Below are 18,034 nucleotides of genomic sequence, written 5' to 3'. Positions count from 1 at the left end.
TGCAAAAGCCCCTCCACAAGAAAATATATACAACAAACAAAACAAAACATAGTAACAACAAACAGAAAACCACAGCTGTGCTTAAGGCAACCAGACAACCTCAAATTATTTTGGCAGTTGGTTTGCAACACAATGTTTTGGCCCATCTCCGAGAGCAACATAGTATGGCCTGAGGGTGGAAACTAGTAGTAGTACAAATTGTTATTAACTTTGCTTCACCTCTGAAGAAAAATTAGTTACACATTTAGTAAAAATTATTTTGCAATATTAAGAATATGTACCTACAGAAGGTCACTGCTATGTGGATGGTAACATTTCTCTTTGTGGTTTCTCATGTAATCTCAGCCACATTCAGACACAACAACAGCTAGGTGACAGAAAGTGGCATCTATATTAAAAAAATAAATTAAAAAAAAAGACAACTATTACCTTACAGCAAAATGATCATAAACTGATAGACATGAGATATTTTGAGCCTCCCACAAATATATGCTATTTTATATCTGAATTTGAACAAAGTTTTTTGAAGATGACTGTTGGATCCAGCAATGTAAGAACTTAATGTTCTTAACACTCTGCCTTTAGACATATGAAAAAAATACAACTGTGCAAGTTTACAGAAGCCACGTACTCCAAAAATATCTGAAATAAAAAAGGGTTCTGAGTTTATGAGTTATAAATTCAAAGACAGAATTTCCATTTACCAGTGGTGACATAGGCTTCTGCTTAAAACAGCAGTTCTAAAATAGCTGCAGTCAACTGATCACCAAACAAGCTACTTAAATTTTAGTCCTTGAAAAATGTTCTATTGTACAGCATTGTAGTCTTGAAGAAATAAGTTAACAAGCTTGAAACACATGTCCTAGCTGTACAGGGTGGAGGCAGTTGGAATGGAGAAGAGGGAAGAAAAAAAAAAAAGGAATTGTTCTGCATACAACCACAAGAGAAAGAGAAAACAGACTGTATTTAACTTCACCACAAACAGGAAACATGCTACGAAGTCACCCACTAGTATGTATTTAAGCTTTTCATCCAAAAACGCTGTATCATTAGCACAAACGCTATACAACACAAGACATGCCACAATCCTTCAACTACTCATATACAGCTGTAGACTTTCGTCATTGCATTGTCTCCTCTCCTGATCTCTGTCATCACAGTAGCCAGTTTTCACTTTCCTGTCCCTGTTAAATGGAATGCAAAGTGAGCTGCGTTAAAATTTAGCTTATTTAAAAATAGCTTTAACCTCCCTCAGCAATCCTTGATCTTGCCTATCGTAAGGTCTCAGAAATACCTAGCTTTTCTTTTGTATCAGTGCAGGTAAAAGTTGAGTGTAAATTCCCAATGCTATTCAGCTGTTCCTTCCAGGAATCCAAGACCCTTTCTAATCTGGCTCAGTTGTGTAATCTTGGCTCTGACTGCTGACAAAATTGCTAAATTGTGAGGAACAGCTGTGAGAGACTATAAAAAAGAGCCAGAGTTAGGGGAAGAAAAAAAATAAAAAAGCAGAATTGCAGGCTGAGATTGGGTTTATTCTAGTTTTAGGATTAAAAAGCAAAAATACTAACATGCAAATAATTAAAATCCCAACTGAAAACACTAGGGACTTAATAGAACATAGTTACACAGCAGTAGTAAGGCTGTGTTATTGCAAACAGTGAAAGTAGTACTTCATTTCCCTTACTTTTGCTTTTTTATTCTCTAATGATTTTTTTCTGAGCGTTTTACAAGCATAGTGGTTGTATTAATCTTCTCATGGTAGCCTGTTAAATTTAAGGCATTTTTTACATGTGTTAACCTTGATATAATTTCTTTATATTTTGAAGTTGCACCCATATCCTGTTCAACCAGTCTCATTGTTTGTGGTGGGAAGCCTAACAGAGTGACCGAAGCAGTGATGTACGGTGTATTTTAGTAGAGCTATCAACTGGTTCTATTTAAGTATAGAAAGCAATGTGTACTGGATGTGCCTACATAGAAAGTGTCAGGATGTGGTATTTTTCATTTCATGACAGCAAAAAAGCTTTTCTGGAATTCATTGCTTTTAGACAAATCAGTTGATATACTGTTAAATGTTTTTGTTTATTTCTGGTCCTTTTTGGGTCTTAGTGATACTTGAAACTGATATTTGTAGGTCATCCTGTGAGTTCACGCCTTCTAAATGGCATTGCTGTTCTGATTAGCTGTGTACTCCTATATAGCAAACCTAATATAGATGTAAAAAACTTCATTTTCTTAAAAGCTTGTTAGTAATTGATAAAACAATTTTGTTAGTACGATTCAAATCTCCCTTTTGTCCTTTGTGTTCTATTGGTTTAATCTTAGTGTAATTTTATTAGTTATGGTTAGCCAGTTAAATTAATTCTTGAAATTACTTCTTGAAAGCAAATCAGCGCCTTAACAAAACTAATTGTTTTTCTTTATTTCTAGTAAATGAATGCCTGTCCCAAGACAGTATCTACAGGTAAGAATCTGTGCTTATAACTTATTGAGTAGTACTTGCTATTGGTAGCAGTATATTGAGATAAACCACGGTGTTAGTTTCTAAGTGGAGGAAAAATAGTACAAGTTAATGTAGTGAACTCAAATTCTGTCCTGAAACAGCCTAACTACTACATCCTTCTAATCGAAGGAAGGTGTCATTATCGGAACCTACAATAAAACAGTCTTTCTTTTAGAGGAATGATGGCAAAAGTATTGATAGTTTTTCAGTTTCTCTTAACAGTGTAATTTAATGATGATGTTTTTTTTGTTGGGCCTTGACTGACATTCAGGCAGGCATGAGTGGGTGTGACAGTGCATATCCTGAAAGGAGATTCATGTTGTTTATACGTTAGGAATAGCAATCTTTAACTTCTGCATAGACAGGCATTGCGAATTCCTTGTTTCTCTGGATTGTATAAAGCACAATGTTTCTTGTTTGTTTGTTTTTCTAGCAATATGCAAGTATATTTATTTCCCTCTAGTACCTGGTTAAACAAGCACCGACTGTGAGGTTATTCAAACAGGCTGAGGCAGGTTAAGAATTCTGATGTATCGCAGTTATCCAACATCACCTTTGTCTTACTGAAAAAGACGTGAGTCAGTATATTACAAATAGCGATGACATCATGTTGCTTAAACTCTGAACTGATTAGTCTGAGTTCACGTGATCCTTAGTATTAAGGTGCACCTAAACAAGCTAATAGAGTGGAGCATGCTGTAGAAACTTTGAAAACGCTGCCTTTGTAGTACGTCTTATAGCACTTATTTTTCCTGTTATCTTTTTAGGAAATGTCTTTGTGGTTGCCTTTATGACAGAAAAACAATTCTGTAAAAACTAGGCTTCAGAACATAGTACTTGTGTTTTTCTGTGTAGTTCTTGTGAGATGAGTCACTAAATCAGTTAATGTAGTCGTATAGTCACTTGTTTATGGTTGAATAGGCTCAAGTTAAAAATACTTTAACTATATGAATGCTTAGATAAGGGGAATGACATAACTGGGAACAACTCCTAGGTTTCTTTAAAAACTGAGACATTATTTTAAGTTTTATAATACATCCTTTTTTAATTGGGGGTCTCAGGTGCTATGTCAATTATGTCATGCTCCCTGAAATCCTCAACGGTAATGTCCATAGTCTTCAATAGTATTCTATTTATTGTCATAGGAGAGCTAATCAACTAAACATGCCTCTGCTGCTAAATACAGCCAACAAGCTGCTTATGAGTCAAGACTCTGGAGGATAATTCTGCTGCATATCAGTACAAACTTTATTGGCTAGCTGTCATGTTCCTTGTGTGAACAAATACCAACATCTTTGGTCTTTCTTTTTTGCATTCTAGGTTAACATTCAGGTGAGCCATGTTTTCAGTAGTTTGTAGTAAGCTTATACGTGTTAAGGACTGCAATTGTCATACAATCATTCTGGAGTATAATGCGCAGTAAGGTTGGAAATTTACAGTGCTATATCCAGGGCTACTTATTAATTAGCCTTTCAAATGTTTATGAATCTAATTTCCATACAGAGCAGCAGTTCAGGGCAAGTTACTGGATAAACACAGTGATTACCTGAAAACAGAGCTACATAATTTTATAGCAGCTTTGAAAGTCTTTGGATTTTGTTGCACTTCTCTTAGGGGGGAACGCTGCATTGTAAACTCATACTTTTAATTTAAGGGACATGGGATATGAGTGGTACTAAGCCTCTTTATAGAGACTGTGAAATTATTTTTCTGCCTATTACAGTAGTTATGGAAAAATGAACTTTTTTACTTTGTCATGTATTTCTGTATCTCCTGCTATTGCATCTGTTAATCTTTAAAAAGTAAAATAGAAAAGGCTCTCATTGTCAACTGCTTGGTAGAATTCCTTAAATCTAATACCAACTTTGAAAGATAAGTGATCATTCAAGTATGTCCAATGCTCACACTTCTGTGTAAATTTTATATATAAAGCTATCATAATAAGCTTGCTATTATCTCAGATTAGTGGATGAAGAGTACTCTACAGCTAAGCAGCTGTACACTTGGTTGAGATAAAGGAAACCATCTTTGTTTATTTATAACATGCTTTGGAGCATGTTATAATGCTTTTTTTTCTGTATAGTAGTGCATAGCCAGTAGCCATGAACAAACTAACAGCCTGATGGATATCAAGTGAGAGAAAAAAAAATTAGTTATATTGGCAACCTGTTTCAGAGCTGGTTTTATCTGAGTTTTTTAACGTTTTTAGACATTTGTCTGAGATGTACTGACCTGTTTTTTTCAAGAGCTATTAAAATTTCTCCAGTGTGAAGTAAAACTCAGTTCACTTCAGAAATATGTCTGTGCTGACTCATCAGTGGGGCAAAGCTGTTCCATCCTTTAGATCTGTTTGTTATAACATATGCTCAGTTCACAGCAGCTGCATAGCTTTCCGAACTGTGATGAAAGATGAGAGAAGGAACAGTAGGAGAATGGGAGAACCTAGTCTTTGAAGGTTTAGGGATCTTTCGAATGTGAGCTTCCCACAGCTCCCTTCCTTAGAAAAAAATTGATATTCCTTGGCAAGCCCTGGCTGCAGTTCTGTTTTCTAGCTCTCAGCTTCTCCTGGTTTTGGCTGCTCCTGGCATTGCCCGTTTAGTCGAGGAATTCGCTGTATTGTGCCTTTAATGAAGCTAGTTTCCTTGTGAAATGACAGCACCATTATGCGGTTTTCATGCAACTGGCACACCAAATGCATTCAGCTAGTGTCACAGTAATAAGAACATCAGTGTAAGGGTAGACCAGGGAGGTACCTTTTTTTTGGGGGGGGGGGCGGGGTGGAACTTAAATGTCAAATGTCACAAGCTCATAAGCTCATGCTGGACCTTTGTGAATAATAAAGAACACGTATTTATGAAAAGAGAAAGTGTATGGGGTTTACATAATTTTTCCTGGGGTTTTGTGTGTGCTTTTTTTGTGTATTTTCACTTTTAGCTGAGTACGTCAGAATGTAAAAAGAAGTTCTTTCTTAGTAGATAAACTTAACATTATGAAAAATGTAACTAACAAGTTTACCACACGGTCTGCAGAAAACAGGAAACAGCTTTTTGTCATACTTCCTTTTTTGAAGGAATGCTTCATCATGACACTACTGAATATTAAACACTAATTTGTCAGCTCTGGCCAACGCCCAGTTTTGCACACTGAAGTAAATGGGTACAAGCAAATTGGTTTCAGCTGCTAGAATGGCAAATGCTTTTTTCCCCCATCCGAATAATTTATTCAGTTTATCTTTGTGCATCTCCAGGAACTAAAAGGAAACTTTCAGTAGTGCCAGTGATCTTTGTACAAATATAAGAATTGCTGTTTACTGGATCTTCAGGTAATGCAACCTTATAAGAAAAGGCTAAGTGCTCTGTTTACTGCAGGATCACTGAATATTGTGTTTTTAATAACAGCTAAAACAGCAAAATAAATGTCACTGAGCATCAGCTTTATTTTAAAATATTAAAGTGACTCCTTTTTAAAAATACTCTACTTAAAACAGTGTATTTCAGTTGTCTGACAAGTATAAGTTCACGGAATGCTTCTGTTAAAAGAAATACAGGTTTCTGCAGTCAGTTAACACAGTTCGTGCCATGCCTACATTTCAGTTTGAAATGTTTTAGATACTGAATACCAGTGGTTGAGAGCCTCTGACTCTGTGACGTGTGTGTTCACTTACCACTATGCATGGTAAGACACTGTGTGATTTAAAAGGCAATTTCAGATTTCTATGTGATCTAATTTGTGCATCTCTGAAGTAAAGGATATTGTTTTAACTTGTATTTGGCAGCAGCGGTATAGCAATCATTAACAATAAAAGGTTTGCTTAGTGAGTCTTGCATGTACCTACAAATGAGTAGAGTGAAAGGGAGGTAGCTAGCATTTACTGTCAGTACCCTTTAGACACTGAGTGATGACTAGTATGTTAATTAAAACATGAGTGAATGCAGCTAATCATGTCCTGTTTTATATTTCTGAAGCTGAAACACAGACAAGTCTGACTCATCATAAACACTCCAAAAAAGCTATTAAAGGAAGCTGCATTAGACCGGTTTGTGTGTGGAATTCCTGAAGAACTTGTTTGGTGGGGGTGAGGGAGAATGCACAGCTTCTAGAAGAGATTTTTGAAGGCATAATGGCATTTATTAAAAAAACAACAAAAAAAAACAGTATTCTAAAAATACAACATTCAACAAATGGAAAACATTTTCTTCATTAGAAAACAAGATGTACATGTATTTTTCTACTTTTCTGAATGCTCTGCTTAATTTAATTCATTTTCACATTAAGACTAAACAAGTACTTTTCTCTGCTTTGAAAACAAGTGTGCATACATGCTTCATTCTGCATTGGCTTTTTACAGATAAGGCTTTTACTTCCCAGACCTCATTAAGCAGTCAGTTGAGCAAGCTAAATGTGTTCCAAGTAGTAATAGATACTTACTCCATGTAAGTACAACAAGATTATGAGATACTGAAATGCTGAGTACTTAACTGGCATGGTATCATTTATATTACAAATAAATCTATCAGGTAAATAATTCACGTGTTTAAAATAGCAACATATTTCCTAGCTGTTAATAGTGTAGTTCTGGGTCACTAGATGTGTTTTTTTCTACTTCAAGCCTTGTATCTTCAATTTGATCTCTCTGAGATGACCTTAGGCTTTTCAGAAAATAAATGCCTCGTGTAAGATTTTTTAAGCCTGAATAGAAAATAGGCAGAAAGCTTTCATCAGAATATTTGTGAAATTCAAGTGCATTATTTTAAGCTCGTTTACGCACATTGTTTATTTTGTTTTGTAACATTCTAGGTTGTTATGATGCTTAGATAATATTGCAAAACTTGCCTTGTTTTCTTCAAGTTCAGACTGCAGTTGTTCAAATATAAGCAAGCTTAGATTTAAATAAGTCTTGCTTTGAGAACTTAAAGTCACTAAAATTACAACAAAACAAAGGACATAAAAGGAAAATTAACTTAATGAGCAGCAGAGTTCCTGAAGACTGGCTTCCTTAAATTTGTTGTCTTCACATTCTAATATCCAACGTATAAACTTTGCAACTTTGTAAGGTTTTGAAGGCTTTTGAAACTTTTGAAAGGTATAAACTTTGAGGCGTAAAGGATAAATTTATTCTATTGCTTTTTCCTTTCAGTTACAATTTACCATGTCTCTTTTCACTATCTTTCTGACTATTTTCAAAGACACTGTAAAAGCTGTCTTCTGAGATTTTCTTTAAATTGAAACGAGGATTTAAAATACAAGGAAGAAGAAGAACACAAGTTCTTTCTTTGTAACATTAGTAGTTCAAAAACTTGGGTAAGGAAGTTCTTCCTGACAGTAATCCGAAGAGTTCCTGGTCTGGTAGAATCAGCAAAAGGTTTGTAACATGAACTGGATAGGGTTTCTACTGTGTTATGTTATCTGCTTACAATGGTGTTTTCTAACTAATTAGGGATAACTGCTTATGCTTTTTAAGAAAACAAAAGTTTTGTGGAACACTTAATAAGCAGTGGTAACACTAATACATACCACAAGGAATATTGAAGATCTGACCTTCATCAGTGGTCATGTTGTGATCCGAAGCACATTCTCACTTATTTTTCTCATAGTGATCCAAGAACTTTTCTCTGGATTCTCTCATTAATATTATTGAATGTACTGAGTCAACAATAAGAATGCATTTATTTATTTTGCCCTCACTTTTAGTTAGGTTTGGTATACAATCCCAATATGACTTGGGTACTTTATCATAATCAAAGATATATAATAATGTCCTGAAATATAGAACCATAAATGCACATGAGAAATCAATCAACTCAGCTGTGTTTTGTAATTCATGGGACAGTGAGGGCGTTTCATAATATGTGACGAGAGAATGGATCACCTCGGTGTTTACCATAAGTGCATCAATGAGGCCTTGAGATACTGTCCCAGTCAGTGCATTGGCTTGTTTTTAAAAAGAATAAGAGAAATCAACTGCGTGGGGTCAATGTGGGAGGGGGAGAATGGGACAGAGGGGGTAGGTGACACATTCCATTTAAAGAATAATTGTTTGGTAATAAAATAATGAAAATAAAGAATATATTTCCAAGTCAATCTTTTTGTTGGCGAGTTTTTTTTTTTAAATTTAAAGCTCAATTTTTGATTGACTTTATACTTGAGAAGTCAAATTCAAACCCTTGGAAGAAGAGCCTGTATACCAGTAAACAAATTCTGTTTTGTAAAAGCAGCACGTGTGTACATGCATGTTCATGTGAATCACCTTTCATTTTCCCTTCCATTTCCCTTTCCCTTTGTTTTCTTTGATCTAATAAGTGTACTTCTGTGTATATCTTGGACTTGTTTATATTTGTATGTCATTGTGGCTACTACAACAAGAAAAATTAATACGTGAAAATGTAAATTGCTGCACTAGATGAATCCCTGCACCATATTGACTAGATAATTTTTCTTTAAAAATTAGTTTTCATAGTGATAAATATATTGGCTATTATGACTGAAAATAATAAAGGTATTTCTTCTGCAATCACTGACTGAATATAAATCTTCTCTGGACTATGTCTAGTTCTTGGTAACTGTTAGGGCTCAGATAGGACATTGTAATACTTTTGAAAGAAAACAAGCTTTATTATTTCACAGCTTCACTTTTAATCTTCGGTATTTTTCTTTATTTTCAATTTTGAACTGGTATCAATGAGCCCAAGTGTTTTTGATAACTAAGTCTGAGTCAAGCATGTTGAATTGCTTTCCCGGAGTGTTCTTTGAATACTCTCTCTATAGTTGCATCTTCCAGGATTAGGTCTCTCATGTTGTTTAAGTTCCATAGTTGTTTCGAAACAATGAAGATGTGCCCATTTGCTGCTTCTGGTGCCTAGAACATGAGGCTCTTAGAATACAAAAAAGGATGTGCAGATGCTGTAACTGTCTTACTTTGTGTAAGTCACATGATTTAAAAAAAAACAACTGCTTATTCAAAAACACGTTACACAAATGAATGTCTGCATACTGAAGCATGGTTGACAAGGTTCATTTATGGTATCTCTTTTCTACTGTACCCCAAAATAATGTTGTCTATCCATTGCATATTTGAGTAAGATGGGGGTGGATGGATTTCACTACTGAAAAGTAATATTTTCTTTGACAGTAAATTCTGTGGGGAAAAAAAAATTGTAGAATAGTTACTGCGTATAGATGCTTCACTGACAGTTTTAGGTATTGAATAACTATGCTGATCAAGTTATTGCAGGGTGCCTCGTACTTTGTAGAGTAATGGTAAGTATCTGTTTTGTAGGCAGTAGTTTTAGAGATGTTTAAAGTGACACTGAATAAGGTTACCTTTGCAAATGGCTACCTCAATACAAGTCATTATCACTGACAGAAACTGGATAATGTGATCTCTGTTTAAATCATTTTTTGTAATTGCAGGCTAGCTCATTTTATTTGTATAAATTTCTTTCCCAGCTGATCAAATGTTTTCAAATGGTAGCTTGTATTTGCATGTGTGTTGTTAGGATAAAAATACTTCAATGACGTGGGAATAGGTGAAAATTCAAAAAAATTAACATTTTTGATTGCACTCATTGGATCACTAACTTGAATTAGATACAGTGGATGATTTATACTTACATATCATATGTTTATAATTTGCAATGGAAAAAAAATATTCCCAGCTGCTATAGTTTTCCAAAACAGATCTCTCAGCCATATGGAAATGCAAATTGCAAATTCAGTGCACAACAGAGTAATCCCTTGGAACAGAGCAACCAATTGCATTAAGCAACCACAATTAATATGCTTAAAAGTCCTACAAAGGAGCTTTATATTTAGCTTCACAGAGCAAGTAAAAATAATTTTGCGGTTATGAACTGTGGATTACTTAGCAGTATTTCACTATACGCAGCATTTTCTTGTGGTTTACCTAGGATGATGGTGATGTTAATTATGGCTACTTCAGGTGGAAGGACTCATAAGCAATGATGGACATCTTAACCATTATTTTACATGTGAAATAACTTCTGATCTTTAAGTATTGCCTTATACTAAGAAAGGCATGTTTCCACCCAACTGGAGCTAGTCCCACAGCTGTGGCAGGTTAATGTAATTCTAGTTATTTCTTCAGAAATGGAAGAGGCCAACAGTGCAAAGAGTCTCATTCAGTGCTAATATCAGAAGACTTTCAAATAGTAATTTATTAGCTTATTAGCTAATTAATAAGTAGCTAATTAAAAAAAAAACTGCAAAGCAAACAAAAACAATGTGACCTTTCTAATACATTGACTTGCTCTGCAGTCTGAAAAGTTAGGTGATGTTTCCGTGGCCATAATTTACTTGTGGAGGTTGGCCCCAAAGTTAGGGCATACATACCTAGCAGTTTCTGTTTCTCCAGATGAAAACTGATTCACAGTTGAGAGTGCCAACTATTTCTACTTAGCTTTGTTTCATGCCAGAGTTTTCAGTTTTATTTAATGCTGTTAGATATTGCTCTATACATAAAACATTGAAATGCAAACAGGGTACCATTGCTGTACTAGTAATTCTGTGAAACTGAATTTTCACTGAATTTTCCTTTTAATGAATATGCTACAAAGCACCAAGTGCTTCCAGGTTCTGGCAGTATTTCGAAATAGTGAAATAAATACACTTCTAATAAGAATATTCTGAGGAAAAATTCAAGTGTTCCCTAACAAGTGGCAGTAATATTGTAGCAAATTTTAGTGGTGTGAATAATTTCAGAAAGAGATGTTCTCTATTAAAGAATGAATTGCTATAAATATGATTAAAGATGATAAACGTGAATTCATTTTCAGTTTGTTTGTTTAATCATGTCAGAATCCAGTTAGTTATGGAAAGATCACTTTGATACTCAGTTGTGTATGTTAGAAACTCCGAAATCTGTGATCCAGACTTAAAATTGCCTCTTCAGTTTGTCTTTATGAATTTACTGTTATAGTCCAATGCTTTTATGCTAATTGCATTTTTGCCTATTTTGTGCAGTGAAACTTTATTTTAAGCCCCACTAGAAATTGTTGTGCTTAAGAAATAGTGTGTTCCAGCAAGTAATGGGAACATAATGTAATTAAATGAAGAAACACCTTTATATTTCTGAAGATAAGAGGAGAAATGAGTCACAAATGGAACCAGTCAATGGTACGGGATAGCATTGCCTTTAGGTATTTGTAAAGTCAACAAGGTAATCAAAGATGAAGCAGAAACTGAAAAAAATAAAAATAAAAATCCAGAAATGGTGTCTGACACGTCGAGATTGCTAAGTTATTACAGTTAGAATGTGTCACAAACCTGCTGTAAGACACAAAGTACAATTTTGACAAGGTTATGTATCTTTGAAGGGAGGTACAAGTGGGTAACACGAACATCTGTATTGGAGAGGCAGGAGTGTGTTTATGTTTTGCCCGCATATATTTATCTTCTACCGAAATAATGTTCATTTCTGTTGAAGAAATTCTGATTTTGACCTTTATCAGCATGAAATGGAAGTCCAGTTTCTGTGCAGGGTGAAATATATTTTGGAAATAGGCACAAGTAAGACGACTGTCTTCTGTCCTGAAATCAGGTGTTGGTGCAAGCTGTGTGAAGACAGTGCAATGTATTCTCTTACAGCTTTTCTAATCGAGAATAGACATTTTCATAGTCATCACCTAAATCTGCTTATATGCAATTCTGTCTTTGTATCTTAAGTCCCTTACAAACTCAGACAATACATAGTGCTATTGATGTGTTTGAATATATAGGTACTTAATCATCTTTATTCCAGTTGCATGATTCCGTAGTTTGTTTTAATTATTGATGTTTTCTCTATGTTATGTAGTGGCTAGGGGCAAAATGAAAAACTTGTGGCATGCTTAGATAGTCTCTCCACAAAATGTCTCAAATTAGTATACGTGCATGAAAGTTAATCTTAGAAAGCAGAGGTGTCTTAAGAGTACAAAATCATATAAATGCCGGTTATTAGGGTGACAGAGAATACCAGATAGGTTTAATAAAGAGAGGTATGTAGCGTCATGGTCATGATACTTCCCTTACTTAGATCAAAACAGACTCACTCACTGAAGTAGTGTAAAAGCTGTTCTTACAAAACAGCTGAGCTCTCTGCAACGCAGAACTGCATTAAGAAATGGATCCTAAGTTGGGAAGTCACAGATTATCATAATTTATCATAGTTTTCATGCCTCTCCCTCAAGTGTTCCAGTTTTTAATGTCCAGACCTTGGAACTTTCCAAACATCATGGGAACATAAATTTAAATACCAAATAGGATGTTTGTTTTTGTGTTTACTTTTACATGTATAAATCCAGGACGTATTTGTGCAAGTCTTGGTGTGCTATTATGGACCATCAAACTGCCATGCTATTTCCTGAGTCTGTAGAGAAGACATTGGTGTTAACAGTGATTTACAGATAACATTGTGATTTATGTCCCCAGGAGCTTTGTTAGAGAGGAAGTGATTGTGAAACAGGAAACCAGGCATTGTATAAAAACATCCATCACTAAGTCACTGGAGAAAAAAGCTACAAAGAATAATTTATGAAATATATTGCTCTTTTTTTGTATAAAAATGTATTTCTCATTGTGTGCAGCCAGATGTTCTAATTGTTGATAGTAACACAAGTGACTAATTTGGTTTAAACCTGACTTTTTAATTGAACCTTAGCACTCGAGAGGAAGAAAAAGAAATCACTAACAGAATACTAACAGAAGTATCAATACTTTGGTGTGATCAGGGTTTGGTGATCTTTTCTGGATTGAAAAAACTTTTAAGCCAAGAAGTGAAAGAAATGAATGTGGAAAAAAAAAGAAATGTTAAAACTTACGTAAAAGCATACCATTGTGTCTTGTATTTACGAGTTCATACATGCTTGGCATTAGTAATCTGGAGTAAGTATCATGATGTTTTGCCCTATAGTGAAATCTAGTAAAAAGCCATGTGCAAAAGCTGTTTTATGTTGTGTCTAGAACTAACCTAACTTTATGTAATCAGAATGAAAAGATTGTTTATACGTGTCTTATTTTTTCCCACCTTTTTTAATGGTTTAGCATATACGTGTATATATGCTAAATATATTATTGAATATATGAATGTATGTATCTGAACACTGGAAAACACTTAATTTGCTTTACCTTGATCACCTTCTTGACTAGTTTCACTAAAAAACAGTATTACTGTATAATGATGCTGGCTTCTTAGTTGCTGATAGAATTAACCTTGACTGCTTAGTGCTTTCTTTGTGTGTTATGATAGCTTTGCCAGGTAACAGTTGTATTGTGCTAACCTGTGTGTGTGTTGGGGCTGTTCTACAGTAAAATTCTATAAGATACATGTTTCACCAAGGCACATGACTCATAGCATTAATCTTGTTAGTCTAGAAGTTCAAATACTGGAAAAAGCTATCTGTCATTACCAAAACTTGACTGCAGTTGCATTTAAATTATTTCTGGGGTTGTGCTTTTGCTGAATTCTTCTGAAGACTTTCTAAGCTTTTCAAAATGGATTTACTGAATTCAGAAAAATGTGCATCTGTGCTTCTTGGTAAAGTAAAATTTCTGGTTTTTATTCACTGTGTTTCACTTAGATGTATGTGATAACTGAAGTAACCTGCAATTGTAATATCTCAACTAAATTCATCATATGTGTAGCCTTGCTGAGCTACAACCGACCTGTGGCTAGTTGTTGAGAATGGTTATTCTGCCTTAACTTTCTTTCAAACCTGTAGACAGTACTAAGAACCATGTAAATACACAGAAATATCCACACTATTATCCATTATTAGAAAAGTTCTTTAGCTCAATACAAGTGGTATTAAGGAGACTGAAGTAATAGTATGATTTATTTATCTCAAATTTCACACATAGTAAGAAAAATTGATTTTGAAGATTTCCCACTTAGGCTTTTCCTGTGTAGTTAATTATACCTCAGAAAAAAATAATATGTATTGTCCAGAGAAGTGGAAATAACCCTTTCATTTCTCTTTCACAAAAGGGTGGCACACTGGAGGCTTATTATTTCAATTGTTCAACTTAAGTATCTAGAGTTGCATTATTCTTCTAAGGTATGACTCTTTCAGTAGAAAGCAATACCTCCACATAAAAAGAAAATCATTGACAGAGATATTGCTGAATTTAATGTTTTAATTGCGCTGTACCTGAATACACTCATTTGAGTTAATATACAAAAGCTTTTTCCTATGACTTCCTGGGACTTGTACATTGTAACATATAAGGTGATAGGGTGAAAAGCAAGATGTTCTTGTGCTGCATAATTCCACATCCAGTTACTATGGAAAGAATAAAACAACAAATTAACTGAAGTTAGGTAATTTTAAGATCCCATGTGACAAATACTGGCTTCTTTATGGAATGTGATGTGAGCAATCTGTTTGAATTTATTCTTCCCATACCTATAAGCAAAACATATCCATTTCTTTTTGCCTAAATTCTTCTAACTCTTCTTCATATTCTTCCTAATGGCATACAAGCTAAACGGAATGCTTAAGTAGTTCTAAGGATGACAGTCATAGCAATGCATGGGAAGGAACTGAAAACTCTTCTGCTTACATTGCTTCAAGGTTTGGGGTGGGGGTGGGTGTAGGGTTGATAGCTTAGTTACTAAACTGGTGAATAGATGAAATGTGGTCACTGGGGAGTAGAACATACTCAGATAAGTATATCCACTTTGATTTGGGAATATAGCTTTTCTTCCTTGGGCGACTAGGCAGAACAAACAGCCTATTAAAACTCTTGGGAAAACTGCTGTTAAGAAAACAACAAGCAGTTTGCAAGGGAAGCTAGCCTTATTTAAAATCTAAGAAGGGAGAATAAAATGAGTGAAAACTCAAAATGAAAATCCAAAGCTGATCTTGTACACTCAACTGAAGCTACCAAACTAATTGCTAAGCAGCTGAGGATAGATGCATTTTCATACAAATGTTAGTTGGATGTTCCTAGTCAATGTCAGGCTGAAGATTGCCAGCCAAATTCCATATACTTGAAGGGATAAATTTACTTTTTTTTTGTTTATTCTCCTCTTCGTCTTCCCTTGAAAATGGAAGAAAAACTATTCTTTTCAAAGCCAGAATGTTACCAAGACAATATTATAATAGGAAAAAATGTTTAGCCCTTGTCTAAACTCATTAAGCCTGTCTGAAATTAAATGTGCTTGTTTTACAGACTGAGAAGGTGAAGGCATAACTACACAATTAATTGTTGTCTGAGAGTGAGCTCTACGGCAATTCCTATTTAATAAATATACCAATATTTACGGAGGGAAGACTTAGCAGAATAATAAAGAAAGGCTCACCTGTCTGATCTGAAGTTGGTTAGAAATAAGGTTAGAGAAAACTATAGATAATTTTCTCTCTCCTTGCTGTTTTGAGCCCTGGAACAGAAGAATACATAAATTGTTATTCTATTGTGAGTGGTAGACTGTTTAGACACTTTCTCTTTTATGTGAAGGAAAAAGCAAATGAAATTAGCAGGATAATCAGTTGTAGAGAAGAAAAGTTATTGTTTAAGTTGGTACAGCTCTTTCCGCTGTTCCCAAACAAGAAACTGTAGAGTTCTGACATTGATTGGAGGAATGAATGCAAGACAAAAAATTTGAGTTGCACAGGATTAGAAGGAGGTTTTAACGCTGAAGTCTGTTTTGTTAGGTTGTTGGTGCTCCCCACTCCCCTGCCCCTAGCTACTTATCTAGGCATTGAATATTAGTCTTTCTGGGATTTCTGGGAAAATGAAAGCTGTAGGAATAATTCAGATTTGCTCATCAAAAGATAGGGCACTATCCTCAACTTGATTTCTGTTTGTGAATTGTGTTGCTTTTTACAAGTATGACAGCTTTATGGCATGGTAGTGTTCAATACTGGAATGATTTTAGGTCAAGCCAAGTCACCAATTTGCTGCAAAATGGACCGCTTCTCTAACAGTGATAAGAGCCTTGACGTAGCAACATTCGTTCAGCTGTTCAAGCTGCTTCTCTCCCTCCCCGCCCTCCCTGCCCTTCTACTTCTACTGCTTTGTATGAACTCTCATGGTTTTCCTATTGTTGAGTGAATGCACCTTCTTAAGGCTGCTAACAGACACTCATGTTTGCTTTTGTATTGGCCTGTGATAAGAGCTTTGGAATGAGTGAAATGAAACTGCGCATCCCTTGTGTAACTTTGCTATATCTATTTAAGGTTATTAATTTTTATGTACCTAAAGAGAAACAAAATCTCTTTGTGGCCTTTTAAATTTTGGATGAAGGAAAGTTAAACAAATGGGAAGTCTCATCAGGGCAATTGGTTTAGTTTAACTTCTATTTATCAGAGCTAAAGGACAAGAAGGCGAATATGTTAAGCTATATTAAGTATAGAAGATGGAAGGATCAGGGAAGAATTAAGCTTTATAACTTTGGGGAAAAAAATCCCCTTCTCTCTTAATCTGAATTAAAATATTAATGCCAAAATTAGAAACCCCTTGCAGTATCATCATTTACGTGCATCATTCCTTCCTCCTGCAGCAGTACTTCAGCAGGTTCCAACAATAAACATCACTTGATGCGAAAACTACAGAATTCTTCAGTGGTTTCAGCATCTATACTGTCCTGTATAATAAGTCATAGCTTTGAAAAGCATATTTGGGAAAGTACTTGTTGGAGCTGAATCATAAAGCGTTCTTACATGTGGTAGTGAATTATGCTAATGCTTTAATGTTAAATTTGGGGATGTGCTGCTGCCCTCTACTGTCTGATCCACGGGGAGTAGGTTGTTTTATCTAGTGAAGCGTGCAACAAAAATATTCTAAAAAGAGCAGCCTATGCTTAGGAGCAAAGTAAGAGGATTCATATTAGTCTCCTACACAGGAAGGATTAAATCCTTTACCTGCATCATAAAATCACTTTCTTTTGTGAAGTGACTAAAATTACATCAGTCAGTTTTGGGAAAGTGAAAGGACGCTAAACCCATTAATATTTTAAGCCATTTCATGTCTACTAGTAACATTGATGGTAAGTATTAGCAGTAAATCACAGAGAGCATGCAATAAAGTATTTGAATTTTGCAGGGAACACTTTCATCCAATGTAGAATCCATGAACCATATAGCCTCTGAATGATATTAAAAACTTATCTTTCAGCTTAACTTTGTAATAAAAGAGAGTCTAAATGCTCCTTTAATTTCAGAGGAGAACTTCAGAACATAAATCTCATTCTCTGAGTTAGTGCAAAAACACACAAATTTCCTGGTTAGTCACAGTATGCAAGATTAGAAGAATAGATGCTTACCTTTCAATTGTAGTAGCTTCTCCATGAAAAGAGCTACCAGTAATAGTAATAATAGTAAGTGGTGATAGTCTAACATAAATGTTCAAAGACACGTGTTCAGTTTTACTGCATTGACAGTGTGGGGCTTTCACATACAAAGCATTTACATATCATGGTGTGTTCTTTCAAGAGGTTGAGAGAGTTCTATGTTTAGGACATATCTTCATTCTTTAAATTACGCCATTTTGCCTGTGTCATGTAATATTGTAGATTCTTCACTATTGTAGCTAAGG

General features: G+C 34.9%; 1 protein-coding gene across 2 annotated transcripts in view; it reads left to right on the top strand.

The window, feature by feature from the left end:
- The first annotated feature begins 1,447 nt into the window (after nt 1-1,447).
- The window catches only part of LOC308176882 (uncharacterized protein), a 436,002-nt gene continuing 419,415 nt past the window's right edge, over nt 1,448-18,034 (top strand). The window contains exons 1-2 of one of the 2 annotated variants that reach the window (XR_013938713.1): nt 1,448-1,758; nt 2,431-2,464. The gene's annotated coding sequence lies outside the window, so the exon portion shown is untranslated. The remainder of the gene's footprint in view (nt 1,759-2,430; nt 2,465-18,034) is intronic. The other variant, XM_080553232.1, reaches the window with a different exon arrangement.

The sequence above is a fragment of the Anser brachyrhynchus genome, assembly GCF_964034855.1.
Source record: "Anser brachyrhynchus genome assembly, chromosome: 13".
Lineage (NCBI taxonomy): Eukaryota > Metazoa > Chordata > Aves > Anseriformes > Anatidae > Anser > Anser brachyrhynchus.
Note: the sequence above shows the minus strand (reverse complement) of the source record. Positions and strands in the feature narration are given on the sequence as shown.